This window comes from Physeter macrocephalus, chromosome 1, assembly GCF_002837175.3.
Source record: "Physeter macrocephalus isolate SW-GA chromosome 1, ASM283717v5, whole genome shotgun sequence".
In the NCBI taxonomy this organism is placed as follows: domain Eukaryota; kingdom Metazoa; phylum Chordata; class Mammalia; order Artiodactyla; family Physeteridae; genus Physeter; species Physeter macrocephalus.
Genome location: NC_041214.2, coordinates 94253730 through 94276716, shown reverse-complemented (window position 1 = coordinate 94276716; position 22987 = coordinate 94253730). Strand labels below are relative to the sequence as shown.

General features: G+C 36.4%; 1 protein-coding gene and 1 pseudogene across 3 annotated transcripts in view; both read right to left on the bottom strand.

The window, feature by feature from the left end:
• Positions 1–22987, bottom strand: part of GSK3B (glycogen synthase kinase 3 beta) — a 210601-nt gene that overhangs the window by 173613 nt on the left and 14001 nt on the right. The window lies entirely within an intron of this gene.
• On the bottom strand, positions 14156–15646 carry LOC102979116 (nuclear cap-binding protein subunit 2-like; annotated as a pseudogene).

Sequence of the window (22987 nt, the reverse complement as noted above, 5' to 3'; positions counted from 1 at the left end):
CTATGGATATAGCATTTCCCTAGATACAATCAGAGGAAGTAAAAGTTGTTTAAGACATAATTCCTGCCATGACAGACTAGTTAGGAAAAGTTTAACACAAAAGCAATCAATTCACTCAGTCAACAAACACTTCTTGAAGGAGTAATTCAATACCTGGCTCCAGGCCTGGCTCAGGGTTGGTTTTAAAGTCTACTAGGGGAATACCATTAAATGGATAAGATTGCATGATGGGTATGTTAAGTACAACAAAAGTTGTAGAAGGTATGAAGGAAGCAAGGAAGAGGAAATAATCTAGAATATCAGAAGATTTCTTAGGAAAATAACATCTGTGTTAGATTTTGAAAGACATATAAATTTACCAGAAAGAGAAAAGAGAACATTTCAGGCACATACCAGAGAGACTAAGATGCCTTCTGAATGAGAAAATAAGCCAAGAGAGGTAAGCAAGGGCTTTATGCATGGTAAGAGTCTCAAACTTTATTCAATAGGGAATGAATAGTAAATAAAAGATTCATGCAATGGGCTATATGGTCAGACTTCTGAATATTCACCTGGAGTGGTAGACACGGTAAAGACAGAAAATCCAAGGGTAGGCAAATCTTTTCTGTAAAGGGTCTAACAGTAAATATTTTAGGCTTTGCAGGCCATGTGGTCTCTGTTACAACTATACAACTCTGCCACTGTAGCATAAAACCAGCCACAGATGATGAACACCTAAAACTAATGAGCAAAGCTAAAGCTGTATTCCCATAAAACTTGATTCTACAAAAACTACTGACATCTGGCCATTACTGGTCTTTGGGCTACAGTTTGTGAACCCCTTTCTAGGCAAAAAGTGATAAGGTCCTAAACTAAAGTGAGGTCTATAGAAATGAAAAGGAAGAGATTCTAGAGATATTTAAGGGGTGCAGTAGACTTGAAGAATGACTAGAGGTAGAGAATTAGGTACTCATATAGAGAGGAAACAACTCTGACTCCTGGGAACAAACCCAGGGATCTCCATGGATAATGGTGCCATTTACCAAGAGAGAGAATAGAAGGAAGAGTGATACTAAGGTTTCATTTCATTTAAGGAAGGAGAGAGGGTAAGGAGAGAAAAGGATTTCAATTTTAACATGTTCCGTTTAAAGTAGTTGTGAAACATCCAGGTGGTAATTCCAGCAGGTCTGGAATTCTGATGATATCTGGGTTAGAGATCTCAATTTGGCCACAGAAGTAGTTAAGATCACCCAGGGAGAAGGAAGGTGGAAAGAGTAAGAACAAAGGGCTGAGGTCAATATACAAACATTAGGGGGAGGGCCCTCTCCCTCCTTTCCTGCAAAGGAAGCACCCTGCAGGAAAGACTCAGAGGAAACAACCTGAGAAATGAAAAAGCAGTTCCAGTGGAGTGCAGTGCTAATGTTCACTGCAGCTAAATTAAACTACAGGATACAATCTCTGTGAGGAGGAAGAAATAAGTGGGCCAAATACTGAAGAGGTCTAATAGGATTCTGGATACTCTGGGCAGAAAGAACAAAACCAGATGCACAGAGGATAAAAACAAATGACAGCCCAGAATAAGTAAATCCACAGGGACAGAAAGCATATTGGTGGTTGCCAGGGGTTTATAGGAAGACTTGAGTAGGTGACTGTTAATGGACACAGATTTTTCTTTCAAGGTGATAAAAATGTTTTGGAACTGGATAAAGGTGGTGGCTACATACTGTGAATGTAAACGCATGTACACTTTAAAGTGTTTGATTTTTTTGTTGTGTCAATTTTATCTCAAAAAAAAATGACAGGGAGAAAGTCACTGGGCAAGCCAGTGAACAGAACTCTGGGAAATAAAACTGAATAGACTATGAGAAAGCAGATTATTAAAAAAGCCTTCAAAGAAAGGCAGGAAAATTAATCAGATTAAAATAGGCAACAGAGGACAATTTTAAACATCTCTTCCAGTTTTCTTAACTAAATAGGACATAACTCAACTGTTTAGTTAAGGAACCCAATGTGCATTATGTAGGAAAGCGTAACTGTGAAGGAAATAAGATAAAAGCTGTTTGTAGGTATAGCACAGCTACTCAGGGGAGTAGGTATGTGCTTTATCACTAATAAAGGTTTAAAAGTATATGATTGGGTAACTGAAAAAAATCACTACACTAAATGTGGGAGTTTTTTTTTTTTTAATTGGAGTATAGTCCATTAAATGTGGGAGACTGACTGTAAAAGTTCCCCCAATTTTTCAGGTCTCCCTATATTTACACGCTTCACAGTGTGACTTTGTAGTCTTTCCCCACCTCTTGAATTTGAATCGGACTGATGACATGCTTTGGCCAATAGAAGGCAGTAAAAATGACAGTTTGCCGGTTTTAAGCCTAAGCCTCAAGAACTCCTGCATGCTTCCATTTCTCTCTCTTGAAAATATGCTCTGCCACAGTGGAACAAGCCTAAGTCAGCCTGCAGGATATCTAAAGACTTGTGGCCCAGTCACCTTGGTACCCCAGCTGACATGCAGCCAACCAGCAAATCATGAGTGAGACCACGCTAGACAAGTTAGTCTTAGACAATCTACTGACTAAATCCATGAGAAATATGAGCAAACCCATGTAAGATACGTAAGCCTGGCCCAGATCAGCAGAACTACTCAGCTGATCCAAAGACTCATGGCCAAAAACAAATGGTGGTTGTTTTAAACCATGTTTTCAGTGGTTTGCTATATGTCAATAGCTAACACACACTAATGATACCAGTGATGACAGGTAAAGGCCATTAATCTGGTGCAAAAGCTAGCTTTATGTCATCAAATACTCACTTGTTCAGTGTGGTTTAGGTTCTGTAGATATACAACCTATATCTTAAAGAGAAAAAGAAAACCTACCTCTTAAATTTGTACAATTACTTTGTGATTAGGAATCTGAAAACCAATCTACTAAGCCACCACCACCCTTTTTTCGAAAATTTTAGCAACTTAAAACCATTAATAACATAAATGCAATTTTTGAGAACATGACATTTCTTTGGAAAAACAACTATCACATAATGGCCGCTGACTGTACTTAGAGGGGAGGTATTTATATGGTTAACTAAAATTGGAGTTTTTAGGGTTTTTTTCCTTTTGCTTAAGTAAGGGAATTCTCCAGGAGTTTCTAAATTTTCCAGAAGAACTGTATCACGAGAGCAACTTTTTAATACAAGACAATTAAATCTTACTTTGACAAGTCAAAAATACTAAACCTTATTAATCCAATACCTCCCACAAATGGTACAATAGTTTTCTCAACTGGCAAGCACCTAACATATTTCAACAGAGGACAGAGATCTCATCCCCCCCTTCAATGAAAAGCTAGCACTGCTTTAATAATCAGGTCACTGACCTAACACTGCCAATGCCAACAAGCTCTACCTACTGCTGAGAGGGTGATTTTGTAGCAAGGCAAGAACCAAGGCACTCGTGTTTCATTTGGTATGACTGCAGATACAGAGAGACTTGCATACAGGAAGTACTTCTTTTTTAAAAAAGCAATGAAACCTTTACTGTTCTCTTAAATCATTCTGAATTTAACATGGTCTTTTTACTAAGCCAGTTATCAATAAAAGTAAAACCTGTTTTTATGGCATTTAAAACAAGTGAAAATTCCCGTGTGGGTTTAGCAGCTTTATAAATTTTCAACTCCATTAACACATCCGTAGAAATTCTCAGAAGGAAACAATTTAGTTTACTATTTTTAAAAGTATTAAATGCTCCTCTCCTTTATAAAGGGGGTCTGTGGGTGTTACAGAAGTTCAATGGCGAGGCTTACATATGTACTTGTACATTCACAAAGCTACAAAACAGGATTTTCCATCCATTAGTGTTTGACTATACCAAAAAAGGTCTAGATTCTCAACAGAACTCTATAAATTGTTTAAAAGACTAATACAACTTATTTGATAGAAGGAAGAAAAGAATGACTAAATTGATGGTTATCAAATACTAGATAATTTCATTCTCTGTCTCAAGAGCTCAAGTCTCTCATAAAAAAAGGTGAATATAGGCTTTCTCAGACCAAGGTACAGACTCTTAACTTCCTGCCCTCCAAGTACTGCCCTGGGTTAAATTACAGGTTATACAGTGGTTTTGATACTAAGCCTGCAATATTCATGAGCCTCACCAGGTTACATTAATTTCCTGTCCTAAAATAGCAGTCTACAGCAACCCCTGTTCTCCTACACACACACACACACACACACACACTCTCTCTCTCTCTCTCTCTCTCTCTCTCTCTCTCTCTCTCTCAACTAAAATACCCCATAACCTAATTCTAGGTCATTTTTACCCCCCTCTCATTTTAAAATACTTTTTGTATTCGATTCAAAAATAAAGGGATTACAGAACCAATTTAGAGGTATACAGCATTTCAAATGCCTCTAAGAAAAACCTACCCTCAACAGGTATAACAACCAACCACCCTATCTCAGGAAATAAATCTTCTTTATATATGCTGCAAATTCTCACTGCCCTCCCAGACACATAAAATCTACACTATGCTCTATTTTAATCTAGTCTCTTTTCAAATATAGTAACACTTCTCGAATCAAGAAAACATCCAGGAACATCAAGCCCAGAAAATCAAAACCCTGGAGACAGTAACAGCTAACAATTGTTAATCTACCTGCTCTGTACCAAGCTGTGTTTTTAATGGGTTACATCATTTATCCTCCGTAATGGTCCTGTGAGGTAAGTACTATTATATCATTTTTAAAGTAAAGAAAGTCAAGTTTTGAAAGTTTGTCAAGTTCAGAGTTAGTAAGTGTTGGAGGTGGCGTTCTAAAGCAATCTAACTACGAGCTCTACATCCTTTAAGTGAAACAGCAGCAGAAAACCACAGACAGATACATAGATAGATAGATCACAGACTAAGCTTTATGGAAGCAGCCATCCCCCAGATCTTCCTTACAATTTACTAATTAATATCAGTAATCTCATTCAGAGCACAATTCTAACAACTGATTAACAGATTTCCCAGTTCAGTTACTTAGGCAGTACATTTGTAGGAACAGATGGTATTACTGCTAGCATCAACCACATTAATGAGTTGGAGGGACACATACACATGCAAGGAAAGATGAAACTGACCATCAAAAAGCGACATGATTATATTAAATAGTCCATTTTAGAATGGGGCTCTTCAGTAGAACAGTAGAGTAACTCCTGTTTGTGACCACTGAAATACCATAAAAAGGTATCAAAAACCATAGTCAGTATTATCTAAAATATACATTTCAGAAAAATTTTTACGAAAAGAGCAAAAAAGTTTGAAATCATTTCTCTAGAAAGTCCAAGATGACTGTATTTCCCCAACTCTTAGTTCAATCTCTTATTCTCTCTTCTTCCTTAGAACATAAACACTCTCAAATCCCTATGTTTTTGTCCACTGCTAATTCACACTCCCCTAGCTTCATAGGCAAGCTTCTCCAAGAGTAGCCAATGCTATCTTCCACTTCTTCACCTTTAACCTCTTTGCTATAACTTCCGTACCCAGCCCCCCAGTTAAGCTGTTTTTGCTTTAGTCAACAATGCCTCCTTATTCTTAAATCTAATGAACAATTTTCAGGCTTATTTGTCTTTTTAAGCTGGATTTAACATTTTAAATCCCTTTCTCCGCTACCCTCATCCTTCTTTAAATTCTGGTCAGTTGCATTCTACACCACCACTCTTCCATTTTCCCCTCTTCTGACTACTTTTTGCTGGATTTATTTTCCTCTGCCTGTCTCTCAAATGTTGGAGGGTCCCTATCCTTCTTCTCTTCTCCTGCTAAGAATTCTCAAAGGATGATCTTAAATCTTCATTCAACCACTTATGCTACACTGCTAACTCTCTAGCCCACACTCTCTCCTAACAGCTTTCCAATGCCTCCTACACATCTCCACCTGAATATTTCCAGGCCCATTAAAGTCAACATGGCCACAACTGAACTCATCTTGGAAAGCAAAAGAACAGAGCCTTGGAAAGTGTAGGTGTGCAGGGAGTTTTATTTTGTTAGGAGCAGAATATATTCCCTATTTTAGTAAACTTCATTATCCACCCTGTCTTTCAAGCCAAATAGCTGGGAGTCATTCTTGACTCCTACCTTCTCTTGACCCAGACAGCCAAACAAATCATCAAATACTAAAGGAAGATTATACAACCTTAATTTTTTCAAGACCACTCCCTACTCTTCACTCCCTCATCATTTTTCAACAATAGCTTGCTTAGGCTCTCCCATAATATTCAGAATTGCTTACAGCTATAATAATACTTATCACATAACATGTTTATTATTTCTTCATTAACCTGCAAAATTAGTGACAAGGGAAATGAAGTCTTGTTCTTTTTATCCAAAGTACCTAGGAACACACAAAAAGTAATAAACATACGTCTGGTGAGCAAGGGATCCCAAGAAGCTAAGCAGCACATCAAAAGATGTACAATTTATTAAGAGTGGAGCAGGAATTTACATATAGTTCAACTTGCTAGCATTTTTCAATACTGAAGTAACCTCCATCACAGGACAGCAATAATACCATGTCTGCAGCGCTCTGCATATTCACAGTGACAAAATATTCTTTTCTCATTTATGCTTCTATGCACATTTTAGATTTCCTACAGTGATTATACATCATTTTCATAATTGGTGAGCAAACTATTTTTCAGAGCAATATGCCACAATCATCAACAGAAATAAAAAATCTTTAAGTTTTAGGACAATATATGTGAAACTGAAAGTTGGGGTTGAGGGAATGCATCAGGAACCTAAGAGAATATACCAAAATAGAGATACAACATTAAGCAAAGATTGCTAAGACTAGGGCTTTCAATCAACAGTTAAGCTCAGGCAGTAACAACTGAGCAAGGTGGAAAGTTTATAGCTTCATTCTAGGCAGTCAGTCAATGATTTACAAGAAAATGGGACTTTCAAAAGATGCTGGCTAATGAGTGGTGGGAGGGTAGTAATCAAATTCAATCCAGATTTAAATTCGGTCATAAAAATACAAGAAGAAAATATAATTGAATATTTATGTCAGCAGTTCTCAAAATGTAGTCTACATCTCTGGATCCTTTCAGGAGGCCCATGAGGCCAAAACTATTTTCATAACAATAATATTTCACATAACATAACAATGCCTTTTTCACTCTCATTCTCTTTGCAAAAATGTAAAATTTCTCAATATTTTTATTTGGGAAAATATAATTATTTTTATTAAAAATGTTGTTAGGGACTTCGCTGGTGGTGCAGTGGTTAAGAATCCGCCTGCCAATGCAGGGGACATGGGTTCAAGCCCTGGTCCGAGAAGATCCCACATGCCACGGAGCAACTAAGCCCGTGTGCCACACCTACTGAGCCCATGCACCACAACTACTGAAGCCCACGTGCCTAGAGCCTGTGCTCTGCAACAAGAGAAGCGACTGCAATGGGAAGCCCGTGCATTGCAATGAAGAGCAGCCCCTGCTCGCCGCAACTAGAGAAAGCCCGTGCGCAGCAACGAAGACCCAACACGGCCAAAAATAAATAAATTTATTTAAAAAAAAAAAACAACTTTATGACGTAGGCTGCCCTCTCCAAACCTCAGTTCTTTCCTTTGCAAAATTTAAATAAATAATTTGCCCCAAAACCATGAAAGTCTCAAATCACAAAACTATTAGATGGCAGAGCCCAGATTTGACTCCAGGTCTCAGAAACTCTGGAATCCAAACTATAAATATATTACGTTAAATATCACCCGTATACCAAAAGGTTAACAGTGGATCAACAGGACTATGGCTCTCCCCATCCCAGCTACCTTTCTTCTTTTCTCTTCTCCCTAACCTTGTATTTCTTGCCATAATGAACATATTTTATTTTTTATTAAGAAAAAAAGAGAATTTTTATTTTGAAATACTCTGGCTCAAAATTTGCAGAACAGCCTACAAATTCAGTACATCTTGTTATTTAACATTACCCACATGCCACCAACCCTGCCAAAAAAAGAAAACCAGATTCCTCTGGGGAAGTGTTATAAAAAGTTTATGGACTTCAGCATCAATAGGCCTGGTTTAAAATCCACGACTTATAAGCTATGAACCGTAAGCAAATGACTTAAGCTCTCTGAAACTCACTTTTCTTATTTGTAAAATACTGACAATAACTCCTATCTCTCAGGGTTGTTATAAGGACTACGTTAAAAGAATAAAGCAGGTAAAAAGTATAAGACAATAAATGTTAAAACCTTCAAAAAGACATACACATTCATACAAACTCTAGCTCAACAGCAAATTGATATTAAAATTATGCTGTGATCATACATCTCAATATTAGTTAGTGGCTCATTTTCTATTTCAATTTAAAATAAATCAAAACCAAAAATACCCAAGAAAATAAATTCTCCTGCTTTCGGGAAATCCCACATCTAGAAGCACCTGTGAAACAAACATTTTTACTGTATTCTCTTTACTGAATCCGTCCCACTGACTTTTGTATGCTCAGTAGTCTAGCAGAGTGCCTAGCATATAGTTGGCCTTAAGTGTTGGATGAATAAATGTGGAGACCTTGGAACATCTTACACTCTATAATAATGAGACTCATTATCACTCAAGTCTAAAAGCCTTCACACAAAGCTGTGGTGCTAATCAACATTCAACAACAGTTTTGATTTCAAAAAAGCAATCATGCAGCAGTTTCATCAAACTCATTTCCTCACAGATTGTTATTTCCAAAGAAATATAACTAAAAACACAAAATCCCTGGAATGAATCTCAAAGTCAGAGAGAGCAAGAAAGCTCTTAAACCTTAGTCCAGCTCCCTCACAAGGACCTTTGAAAAGGCCAGACTCTCACAGCAAGCTAAAAGGTTTTTCCCCTACTCATCTTATTAGTCTTTTTGGTATTCACTTAGCAAAAGTTAATAAACAATATCATAAAAGTTAAATTAAAAAGAATAATCCCTGTTCTGGAATTATTCAGAAATAAATTCAGAAATTTCAACTTGTCAATAAATTTAATTCTATTACTAGACGGACAATGAAACACCACAGTACAAAACAACTATGGAATCCTAAATTGTAAACACTTAGAATTTCACCTCCATCAACTAAATAGAACATCCAGTCATTCCACAAATACTGAGTACCCTCTATTCACTGTTCAAAAAATACTTACTGAAATCCTATTATCCAGGCATTGCTTTGCACTCTGGAAATACACAAGGCACTAAAGAAACAAAAATCTGCCCACTCCCTGTAACTTTCATTTTAAACAGGGGAGGAGGGAAGAGCAGACACAAACAAAATAAATTATATATAACAAGGTGATAAATGTTTTTTTAAAAGTGCAGAGGAGGGGAATGGAAAGTGCAGAATTGGGGAGCAGCTACAATTTTTTAAAATAAGGGGCAAAGAAGGCCTGACTGAGAAAAACATTTTAACAAGGTCTTAAAGATGAAGCTAAGTAAAACTAACACAAGTTCTAGTCCTACATAGATCAGATTCATAAGCAGCAACCTGGTGAACTTATTTTCTTAATTCCTGAAAAGAGTAAGAACAAGACTGAAACTATAACTCAGTAGATTTGAAAGAAACCAATTCTTAAGGAGGAGAAAAAATAATTATAACAATTACTGGACTTCCCTGGTGGCGCAGTGGTTAAGAATCCGCGTGCCAGTGCAGGGGACACGGGTTCGAGCCCTGGTCTGGGAAGATCCCACATGCTGTGGAGCAACTAAGCCCGTGGGCCACAACTACTGAGCCTGCGCTCTAGAGCCTGCAAGCCACAACTACTGAGCCCGCGTGCCACAACTACTGAAGCCCGTGAGCCTAGAGCCAGTGCTCCGCAACAAGAGAAGCCACTGCTATAAGAAGCCCGTGCATCGCAACAAAGAGCAGCCCCCGTTCGCTGCCCGCCGCAACTAGAGAAAGCCCGCGTGGAACAACAAAGACCCAATGCAGCCAAAATTAAATAAATAAATAAATAATAAAATGAAAGATATAATGAAATAAAATTTTTTAAAAAAGAATTATTAAATTCCTACTGGAAAAGAGAAAATACCTGATTATAATACCATGAAAATATAGCAAGCAAAAATAGAGCAAGTCCCTTTCTATTTCCTTCCTTCCTTCTCCCCTTCCCCCTTCTTTCTTTCTTTCTGTTATTTATGATAAAGCTTCACTGCCAGCAACCACAAAACTAACATCTAAAAGACTTCGTCATTTTGCCATTGTCAGGCTTCAAACTTTATATGCTTCAGTTAACTTTCTACTCTTTCCATTTCTAATCCCTAGAAAACACCATCAAATTAACAGAAATCAAAGACTACACTTCATTTTAATCCCTATTTTATGTGTTCACCAAAAAGTTAGTTACTAATGGATTTCTACTTTAAAGGTACTTAGAGAATTTACTGTTCAGGAATCCTGAAGCAAAAACCCTTTTGCAAAATCAAAGAACATTTTAAAAAATAACAGGTTTCTTGTTAGACAATATATGTTCACTGTAGAAAAACTTAGAAAAATTAAGAATAATTTAAGAAAAATAAAAGTAACATATTTGAACAACAGGATTGTAACTGTATTGTAAGTACAATAAAGGGTTATAAGCATAACTATTTGGAGAATATTCTCAGTTTTCTCTATTTTGTTGCAGTTAATGCAAACACACTGCACATACTCCTTTGCAATGTGCTGTTTTCACTCATTCTTATCATGAACTTATTTCTATGTTAAATATTCTTATACATCATCATTTTTAATCCTACTGTATAAATACTATAGGATTGTAGAAAGGATTAAATAAATGTATGGCATGGATGAAGCACTATTTAAGTAGTATTACTGTTATTAATCCCAGGATTAAATTTTTCATAAACATTCATGTAAAACTAAATTTATGAACATAGCCTTAATTTTTTTCCTTAAAGTCCCAGAATTAGAACTTCTGAAACTCTCCAAACTGCCTTCCAAAAAGAATACATATATTTACTTTCCTTCTGCAACACAACTCCCAAAACTCTTGTCACCAACTAAATATGATCTTTCTAATCTTTGCCAATTTCACTGGGGAGGAAGGGGTACAATTTTGCCTCATTCTATTTTTGTATTTCACCAATTATACTAAATTGAACACTTTTTTCACATGTTAACTATTTTTATTTCTCATTATGTGAATTGCTTATCAAAATATTTTAAAGTGAATGACTCTAATATTCATCATCAGAATACTCATATATTAGATTTGTTTAAAGCACATTAATGCACACTGCCATTCTACATAAACATTTGCTTATGTTATACACTTTAAGAAAGGGAGTTATACAAGTTCGTTCCAATATAATCCTCAACTTAGTATCTTCCACTAACATTTTAAAAACAGAACACTAGTACCAAAGTCTGGGGGTGGTGAGGAGGGTTCAAATTAAAGTCTTTAAAACCACCTAATTATGTAATATATAGTATCTCCATTAATACATTCATTTAAAAGAATGAAGCAGATACTTAAGTATTGACAAGGAAACTTCCCATGATATATTAACAAATGAAAAAAGGATACAGAACATGATCCATTTATAATTTATGGTGAAAATAAAACAAATACAGAGTAAGAAGAATAGGGAACCAGTCGCTGTCCTAGGTGCTAGGGACCCAGTGATAAACAAGATAGGCAGGTTTTTTCCTGTTTTTATGGAGCTCACTGGTGGTTAACAGGTATACTGACTTTATTTTGATTTCCTTTTAGTGTTAAGTCACAATAGAATACAATAAAATTTTTCTCAAATTTCTTTCCAAATGTAAGTTTGAGTCTAAGAAGAAAGTAAAGAGGGATATAGCTACACACACTACTTTGTGGATTTTAGAGCCAAAATTACAATACAGAAAATTTAGTAAGTTATATACACACACATAAAAAAAATATTATTGACTAGTGTTAATGAAAGAGAAGAAAAAAAGTCTCAAAATCATTTTTTAAGTCTTAGTTATACTCACAAATCTTTTTCATTATCCAAATTTAAAGCTCAATTGATAATATTACATTGAAGAAATCAAGTTACAGAATATTCATGATATGATCCCCATTTTGTTTAAAAACTATTTGTAGTATATTAAATGCTATACACTCAGAAAAATATCTTGAACTAACTTACTAGTAGTAATTTCTGGAGATAGGAATAAAGGGAAACTGAGCATATGGGAATCAGAGACAACTTTACAAATTTTATTGTATGCACTTCTATACTGTTTGAGTATTTGTGGTAAAATAATATCTTTATTATATAAATAAAAAATAAAATACTTTGAAGTTTCAGTGCCAAAAGAACCAGGAACTTGGTCCCATCAAAATTTCTCTACGTAATACATTAATGTAATCAATATGGAACTGCTTGAATTAAAAAATCAGAGTGTTGGGCAGGTTTAAAAAGCAGTAAGGAAGAGCTCCCTATACTATGAGTGATTTCCAGGATTTCTGCTAAGTAGAAAAAAATACAAGGTGCTAAATAAAGTGTAAGTTTTATCTAAGAAAGAAAGAGAAATATGACTAAGTATATATACATTTTTTGTAAACAACGAAAAACTAATAAAAATGGTCACTTATGGGGGAAGGAGAGGATAAAGGCTAAATTTTCCTGACTACATATTGTAGTTTTGGTTCTGGAACCATGAAAATGTTTTACATAATTATGAAAGTAATCAAAAGTAAATCAAAATGAAAACAGATTATTCCCAAAAACTGACAGCAAAATGATAAACCAAACTATATATCAAATGGGTGGCTTAGAGAGCAATCATTTCAAATGATTTTAAAACAGTAGTTTGACTATAAATCCCTAGTAGAATTTGTAAGAATTCTTTTTTTTTTAAAGTTGGTCCAATTTTATTGAAATCTGTTACAGAAGACAATTCAAATAGGAACCACTGTCTGTGGTTTTAAGGCCTATAGAAATCTGAGTTACGTTTTACTACAAAATATAAAATACATTAATTCAAACTACAGTGTAAAAAGATTTTAATAATGAATTGTACGTCCTCATTAAATTAGATATTTGCAAATGTTTTCCTAAGTACTTACAACTAATTTAGAGATATCTTTTAAAGTTCAAATAGCCAGTTTAAATTTGAGAAAGCATACTTACTGTAACATCAAAGATGTTCACATTGAGATAATTCAGCCCCAGCTTCACAAACTACTGGAAATTAGGAGATACTCAGTTGCTAGATGAAAAAATATCACTTACATCAGGGAAAATTATACTAGACTACCAGTTGAAAATGAGCAACAGTTCACATAATATTAGAGAAATTCTCTCTTGCCTTACAAATGCAAAATAAATCCTCCAGACTCCCTTCTCTGTAGAGACCACCAGCTCACCACCCAGGCTCTGAAACTTAGCACAGTTAGGGAAAAAACAAGACAGACTTCAGTATGAGAATGAGCCAAAACATTTCCCGAGGGAAGCATTTCTGATTTTGTTTTTGTTAAGCATTCTCTTGATCTTTAAGCTCATTAAAAAAAAAAAAAAAAAAAAAAAAAAAAAAACCCCACTCAATTCCCAAGATCAGTTTGAAAACGAAAAAAATAGATATGCTGGCTCTCACAGCAACCTTCATCATGTCAAGGCACTGGTTTAACTCACATCTCCTGATATTTCCTCCCCATTTCCTACTGATAGCATCCCCCCTTGCCCTTACAGAAGTTGAGGTTCCCTGTAATACAGACCCTTGGTTTTTTTGGCGTTAGCTAAAACACATATTTTGAAAAATGTGTTTAGTAAAAATACCCTTCAAGTCCTAACCTAATTTCCTGATATATAAAGCACATAAGAGGTGGTGTCCCCTGCGACTCTCTAAGGCTTACCAACTATTTAGGAAGTTCCCTTCACTCTTAAGTTTGCCTTTAGAGGCTAAAATTCAACACAGAAAAAAATTCAGTTATCAAACATCTATTCCTAATTTAGAGTAAAGCTATATTACATAGCAAAACTCCACTTATTAAACTTTATCTCATGCAAACTTAAAATTTTAAAAATAGTAATTCCAGGCCCCAAGGTAGACCATGAACCTACTTAGATGCAAATATGGTAAACACTTAAAAATTTTTTTTCCAATCTTCCTAAAAGAAGTGTGTTTTGGCTGATAGATCAACATTATACGTCTGTTGCTAAGGAACACAATTTTTGACCCGGTAACTGAAATCATTCTGGTAATCTGACACACGACCAAGATGCTAAGACTATAGAATTAAAGGCATTCTTTTGGATTATGACCTTTAATAATTTTTAAGTGGAAAACCATGAGGAGGCTTCCAGCTCAGTAGAGACATTGATTAAAGCTTGGTAAAAATGGGCAGGTTCGCAGACCTTGGGTAACGCAAGTCAAATTCAACAGGCCAAAGGAGTGAGTTTTTCATGATGGGACTCTCACCACTCACTGGTTTTGGGCCAGTTTTCCATAGCCTCCTCTCCCAGCATCATAGTCCTGACAATACTCATCTCGTACCTGGCCCCCAGAACACCCACGGCCATACTGCCTGCCCTGCTTAAAGCCTGCGTCCCAGTCTGTGCGAATGATCCAGTCATCTGGACAAGTTCCATTTATGTACCGCGTGGCATTTTCTGCATCTGGTCTTGAATAGTATTCCACAAAGCAGAACCCTGTTTTCTTCATTTTCATCCAGACCCATGATGATTTTATGTCACCACTTTTGCTTAAGAGTTCATAGATTTGTTCTTCAGTTGTATAAGAGGAAAGATTTCCAACATACAATGCACAGCTTTTCTTCAGTAATTTTTCCTGTTCTTCATTGTCACCCATTCAGGAAACACTGTAGAAATTCTACAAGACAGTATCTTACTACTACCTAAATGAAGCTATAGGCTTTAGACTGCAGAGATAAACAACAGCAAAAGTTGAATCCATTCACTGTTTGAATCTTGCAGGATGCTTGAAATTCATGATGGTTATGATGTGGAACTTTCTAAAGTAATGAGACCCAGAAGTGTTGGTCCCGGTACTGGCTCAGCTCGACGTAGGAGTCGCTGCGCAGCGCCTTCAGGAGGCCACCTGACATAGTGCAGAGAAGTGGCCGAGGACTCTGTCACTGTGAGAATAACGAAGCCACCCCGGTGGTGGTGGAACTGGCAATTGTTTTCAGCAACCATTTTCTAAAATAAGCTCAAAATAATAATACTAATACACATATGTATATATAAGTAACATGGCAAGTAATTCATTACTCTCCAAGACTTTCAGCGTAAAAGAAGAGCTATAAATATAAATCTTAAAAAAGTTAAAGGGAAAATCTTATAATCCTAAACCCTTAAACTGGAAACAAAATCAGACTTAGAAATATTAGTATGAACTCATGGTGTATTTTCTTTTCTTTTTTTTTACTTTTTAAATTTTTTATTTATTTTTTAAATTTTTATTGGAGTATAGCTGCTTTACAGTGTTGTGTTAGTGTATTTTCGCATTTAAATAATCATACAACAGACTAAGCAAAGTTGCAGAATATAAGATCAACACAAAAATCATTCATATTTTTATACACTAAGCAAATGAACACTCTGAAAAGAATATTAAGAATCAGTTCAGTTTACAACAGCATTAAAAATTTCAATTTAATAGCATAAAATACCACTTACGAAAAAAATTTAACCAAGGAGGTAACAAGACTTGAAAACTACAAAAGTTACTGAAAAAAATTAAAGAATACTTAAATAAATGGAAAGACATGCCATGTTCATAGATCAGAAGACTTAATATTAAAATGTCAATACTACCCAAAGCAATCTACAGAAGATTCTAAAATTCAAATGAAATTGAAAAGGATTCTGAATAGCCAAAATAATCTTTTTAAAAAACTAAGTTAGACTACCTAAACTTCCCAGTATCAAAACTTAATACAAAGCTAGAGTAATCAAGACAGTGTAGTACTGACATAAAGACAGAAATACAGATCAATGGAACAGAACTGAGAGCCCACAAATAAACCCATGCATCTATACAGTCAACTGATAATCAACAAGGGTGCCAAGACACTTCAATGGGAAAACAACAGGCTCTTCAACACATCGAACTTGGACAACTGGACCCTTACTTCACACCATATATAAACATTAACTCAAAAATGGTTCAGGGACCTAAATATAAGAAATAAAATATAAAATCCTTAGAAGAAAACACATGGGTAAATCTTCATGATTCTGGATTTGGGAATAGTTTTTCAGATATGACCCCAAAAGCACGAGAAGGAAAGAAGCAGGTACATTCAACTTCATCAAAATTTAAAACTTCTGTGCATCTAAGTACACTGTCAAGAGAGTGAAAATATTACCCACACAACGGCCGAATGTATTTTCAAATCGTGTATCTGGTAAGGGTCTAGTATCCAGAATATACAAAGAAGGCTTACAACCCAACAACAAAAATAAAAAATGGGAAAAGGAGTTGAATAGACATTTCTCCAAAGAAGATATACATATGGCCAACAAGCCCATCAAAAGATGCTCAACATCGTTAGTCATTAGGGAAATGCAAATCAAAATCACAATGAGATACCACTTCACACCAACTAGGATGGCCAATATCAAAACATGGAAAATAACAAGTGTTGGAGAAGATGTGGAAAAATTAGAACCCTCATACACTGCTGGTGGAAATATAAAATGAGGCACCCACTGTGGAAAACTGGCAGTTCCTCAGTAAACACCCAAGAAAACTGACAAGTGGTCAAAAAAAATTTGTACACATTCACCACAGTGCTATTCACAATAGCCAAAATCTGGAAACAACCCAAACATCCATCAACTGAATAAACAAAATGTGGTATATCCATACAATGGAATGTTATTCAGCCATAAGAAAGAATGAAGTACTGATACATGCTACAACATGGATGAACCTTGAAAACACCTATGCTGAGTGAAAGAGGCCAGACACAAAAACCACATGTTGTATGATTCTACTTATGAATCGTCCAGAACAAGCAAATCCATAGTCAGAAAGCAGATTAGTGCCAGGGTCTGGGGAGAGGTAGGAATGCAGAGTGACCACTTAATGAATACAGGGTTTCCTTTTGGAGTATGAAAAAGTTCAGGAACTAGATAGTGGTGATCGATAAACAATACTGTGAATGTACTTAATGTCACTGAATTGTACACTTTAAAATAGAAATGGTCAATTTTACATTGTTTATTTTACCACACACACAAAGAAAAAATCACACACATACACAAACCACACCCCCTAGCTCTGTCCAATAAGAGGGCCTACAAACAACACAACCATAGCAACAAAGACTCAGATGATAGTCTTTAAATATAATCTTACACTAAAAGGAATCAAAACCCCGTAGGGAAATAACTGGTTCTAGATCCGACACAGGTGATGTACAAGATGAGCCTGGAACATCTTTTTATACTGGAAAACAGGGTTACCAAAGATTATTGAGGTTTTCTCCGGAATACAGGAGCCAACATGAAGGGGCTCCCACTAGTTAAAGATGAGACAATTTGAGAATTAAAAAGAATAACTACAATGGATTATAACAAACATATCCAAAACCTGGGGTTCACACTGATTCTTAAAGAAAACAAAACAAACAAACAAAAACGTCACTGGCCACCTTTATCAAATACTAGGAAAAGAATCAGGCATTTACTCTACTGTTCCTCAGAATAATCATACAATTGATTGAAGTAAAGAAGTTCTTTTTTATAGAAGAGCTCCAGCAAATAAAACACAAGGGGGCTTCCCTGGTGGCGCAGTGGTTGGGAGTCTGCCTGCCGATGCAGGGGATGCGGGTTCGTGCCCCGGTCCGGGAGGATCCCGCGTGCCGCGGAGCGGCTGGGCCCGTGGGCCGTGGCCGCTGGGCCTGCGCGTCCAGAGCCTGTGCTCCGCAACGGGAGAGGCCACAGCAGTGAGAGGCCCACGTACCGCAAAAAAAAATTTAAAAAAAAAAAAAACAGAAGGAATTAAAAAATATCACCACCATTAGATAGAGTGATCTAGATCAGCGTTGGCAAACGTTTTCAGTGCCAATAAAGAGCTAAGTGGAAAGGGAAAGGGAGAAGAGAAGCAGAATAGGAGAAAGAATGAAACTGTGACTCATTCTTCTCTTCCTTCACCCTAGTTAGTGACAAGGTAGTGAGGTGCTGCTACTAGCTGTTCCTTTAAAAATGTCCTGACAAGGACAAAGAGTATTTTATTTTATATGAAAAGGTTTCCCATGAAAATCACTCTGCCTCAAGCTGTGAAAACTGGTGTTCTTAGAGCCCCCAAAGATCTTGGCTATTTCAAAGCAGGAAATAAAAATTTAGGAAAAGAAAAAAATTTTGGGGGGGGCTGGTGGGGAGGCTCTCTCCCCCACTTCCTCAGAACTGAGGAGGAATAAAAACTGAAGGAAGAAAAATACCATACTCTTCTTAACTCAATCCACAGTTAATAGCCTTAGTGGTTTGGAAAGGCGCTAAACAGTTTTCCAAATTTTCAGAGGGCACCTCAGACTATTTAACTCTACTGAGCAAGACTACAGACATCCAAGTTGGGAGAAAAAAATCTTCACATTCCATAGTAATCTGGTGTGCCCACCATAGTTAAACATTTAATAACTAATGGTCAAATACAAACCAAACTGTCACTGCATACAGACTAGCCTGAAAACAGTTTTCAGGAGAAAAATATGCAGTATAAAAAGACTGACTAGGGACTTCCCTGGTGGCGCAGTGGTTAAGAATCTGCCTGCCAATGCAAGGGACACAAGTTTGAGCCCTGGTCCAGGAAAATCCTACATGCCGCGGAGCAACTAAGCCCGTGTGCCACAGCTACTGAGCCTGTGCTCTAGAGCCTAAGAGCCACAACTACTGAGCCCGTGTGCCACAACTACTGAAGCCTGGGCACCTAGAGCCTGTGCTGCACAACAAGAGAAGCCATGACAATGAGAAGCCCACACACCGCAACGAAGAGTAGCCCCCACTCACCGCAACTAGAGAAAAGCCCGCATGCAACAAAGAACCAATGCAGCCAAAAATAAATAAAAACTTTTTAAAAAGATTGACTACACAGACATTAGATCTACTCAAAATACACGTCTTACATTAAAAACAAACAAGAACTTTATGGGCACTAGGCCAACATCTGCTGATTACAAATAATAGTCACTGAAAAAGCGCCAGATGCCTAACAGCAACTGTAACTTTCTTAATGCCCTCTAAAATATACCCAAGATAGGACTTTCATTCTAGGCATACCTCGGAGATATTGCAGGTTCGGTTCCAGACCATCGCAATAAAACGAGTATCACAAAAAAGTGAGCCACACAAGTTTTTTGGTTTCCCAGCACACATAAAACTTATGTTTACACTACACTGTAGTCTATTAAGTATGCAATAGCATTATATCTACAAAAAAACAATGTATACACCTTAACTAAAAAATACTTTATTGCTAAAAATGCTAACCATCATCTGACAACACAGGGTTGCCACAAACCTTCAGTCTGTAAAAAATGTGCTATCTGCAAAGTGCAATAAAGCGAAGCACAGTAAGATGAGGTATGACTGTAATTTAGTAAGGCAAATGGTGATGATTTTTCCTCAAGTAAGTTTAAAAAAAGATTTGGAGGCTTTCCTTATGAACACCCTACACATGCCCATTAAGAAACAAACAAAAAACAAAAAAACAGGATACAGAGAGGTAACAATCTACACCTAAGCCTTAATTACTTTTATTACAACTACTAATAACAGCAGCTAAGGTTACTCTGTGCCAGACACCTTACATGCATAATTACCTCCTTTAAGCATCACAATCACCCAGAAAAGTAGGTATTATTATCACCACATCCAGATGAGGAAAATGAAGCTACAAAAATTTTGTAACTTGTCTAAGCCCACTATACCTGATCAAAGAGGGGGTTCTGGCCTTATAATGTCAAAAATGGACATAAAGCTATACATAACTAAACATACTATCAAATCTCACCCTAAAAGCACTTTAATTTACACAGTATTCTCTGAAACCTTCCCCTCTGGAGCATGTAATTCATCCATGCAAAGCAAAGGACAAAGGCCATGTGTCAGGTAAGTAAATTTATCCTTTCCTTCTTCCCTAAGTAGGGCAGCTTAGTCTCTTTCCTGGTATTATTGCTAAATTGCTGTTTCTAAAGTGTAAAACCCAAATGGGCAGTTCATTACAATTATATAGTAGCACAGTAAAGTCAAAAGAGCAAAGATTTAGGAAGCAGAGAGATTAGGGATCCATTCCCAGTTTTGCCCTGTTGCTAGTTTTGTGTTCTTTATCCTCCAGAAGGGCCTCAGGTTCCTGGTCTGTAAAATGGAGATGTCACCTAGGTCCTGTACAGTAATGCTCTTTAAATGTTGGTTCCCCTCCCTTCTCTTCTAAAATAAAAGCAAGACCCAAATACCTAAGGCAAGGACTCCAAAGTGTGATCCAACGAACACCAACCCTTAGAGGGATCCTGTAAGCAGCGTTTCCTAAACTTCTTTCGCCACAGAATATTTATTACAGCATAACATTGCTTAAAGTAACTAGTGTAGGAAATGCTGACCAAAGGATTTTACATAGGTTAAAAAACAAAATGACACTTTGCTTCAGATGATAGCTCTTTTGGCTCTCAGCGTTCATTTTTATCCACTATCTAGTTCCTGCCTGCATTCTGGATAGCTGAGCTGGCAAGTTAGTGCCTTGTGGATATATGAATACTCCATTTATAAACTATTATACATTAAAACCCAGATGTCCTCTTATAAGTATGGTCTGAAAAATCTAACAGGGCTTGTTACTGCAATGTTAACAGAAAACAGTATTTTTCCACTAGTCTTCCAGTTAGAGTAGAGGAGACAGGGAATAAAAAGTTCACATGTCAGTTTTCATTTACCAGAACTGTAGGACATAAACTAAATTACTACAAACATAATGTGTATCTGGCCTCACCTGTAGAGAAAAAGGCAGTACAGAGAATGGGAGCCAATTATACTGCATCTGAATTTTGTATCATCACAGGATTTTATTGTAATCTGACACTTAAAACACTTATCAACTAAGAAAAGTTCCTCAGAAGCACAGAAAATTTACTCCAAGTCATGAAAACTACAAATCAACCTTTTAAATTAATATTTAACTAACCTCAAAAGCTACAAAAATACTGCTTAGAGAGAAAAACATGATTATGAACTGATGTATTAAAATTTGGTCTCTATGCTCAAGATTCACTGCTTTAAATTTCTGATTTATTTTTCAACATTCAACATTTATTAAGCATCAACTAGATAAAGAGGATCTTCATGTGCAACAATAATGCAAAGCAACAACAAAAATTATTGAGGGACTTCCTAGGTGGCCCAGTGGCTAAGACTCCACCCTCCCAAGGCAGGGGGCCTGGGTTCAATCCCTGGTCAGGGAACTAGATCCCACATGCCACAACTAAGAGTTCACATGCCACAACTAAGACCTGATGCAGCCAAATAAATAAGTTAATTAATTAATTTTTAAAAAATTATTGAGACAAGTGACCTCAGGAAACAATAAGGATGGAAGCAGGTGGGTGAAGTCTAACACTTGCCTTGAGTCAAACTATGATGTGTCAAACTCAAAATCGGTGTCTTCAAGTTACCAGAGGCAGCAAGGCTCCATTTTTGCACATCATTCACATTCTCTTAGGACAGTAAAGTAGTTAAGAAAAGAGCTCTAGATTAAATTACCTTGGTTGGAATCCAAGCTCTGCCATCTGCTGGTTGTGAAACCTTGGCAAAAGTTACCTAACCTCTCTAAGCCTCAATTTCCTCAATGATAATGGGATCTGGCTCATAACTGACTTTGCAATATGGATTTCAACTATATTTGTTACCCATCTCTTATAGCCACTATTTCATAGACAGGCTGCATTAATTTTAAAGAAAGGTATTTGGTCTTAAAATTTTTACTTCAAAAGGATAAAACAATTTAACTTTACTTGTATATGGCTGACAATTTACTTTCTTCTTGGTAAGCAACATTAATAAAAAGTAAAAGTTCCAAAGCCCTACCCTAAGAAACCTTAGTTCAACCAACTTCCCAGAATCTTCCTATTTTCTTTCCAAATTATAAAGGTCACATAGTGCAGCAGTTAAAAGAACAAATTCAAAGTACGGCTACAAAATTTGCTGGCTGTGTAAGGCCCTCTAAGCCTCAGTTTCCTCATTTGTAAATTGTATTTGCCTTACCAGATTGTGGTAAAGATTAAATAAGATAGAAATAAATTGCTTAGTATATAGTGCAATGACATAGTAAGTACTGAAAAACCTTTTGTCTTTTATTTAAAGTCTGGCGGCCTGAGTTCAACATGCTGGGCCTATTCCCTGCTAGTTGTGAGATCCTGAATACATCAATTAAAATATTTTTAATTCCATTATCCATTAAATGAGAATATTGCCTCAAAGCATCATGAAAGTTATATGAAATATCAGTCCTTGGCACACAGTAAACACTCAAACAGTAGCTACATCTGAATTATTCTAGTTCTAAGATATGGGCTACCATCATAGCATCTAGGGAAACTCAATACTCATCATAACCACAATCTTTTTTCTAATTAACTTTTTCCCCATCCCTCACTCCTATGGGCAACAGCAGCATTTCTTACCTCTTCCCTAAACTTTAGAAAGTACATAGGCTTTCCCAGGTATATATAAGAAAAAAAAATATGTTGTTGTTGTTAATTGGGACATAAAGTAAGCCACATTTTTAAACAATATCTTACTCTTAAATTAATAATGATAGTTGACAAGCTGTACAATTTATATTGATGCCATATACAAGACAGTGGAGTCAGAGAATCTTCTGCCTCTGGGGATCTTTCTTTTCTAAGGACCCCAGGAACTGGCCCACCTGCTCCTACTTTAGAAGTCATGACACACAGATCTTTTGTTTCTTACTAAGTACTCATTCTCCACTATAGCAGAAATAAAATACTAGATGTTTTTACTAAAATAAAAAACATTTCCTCTATCCTTTGAAAGTGCACAGCCAT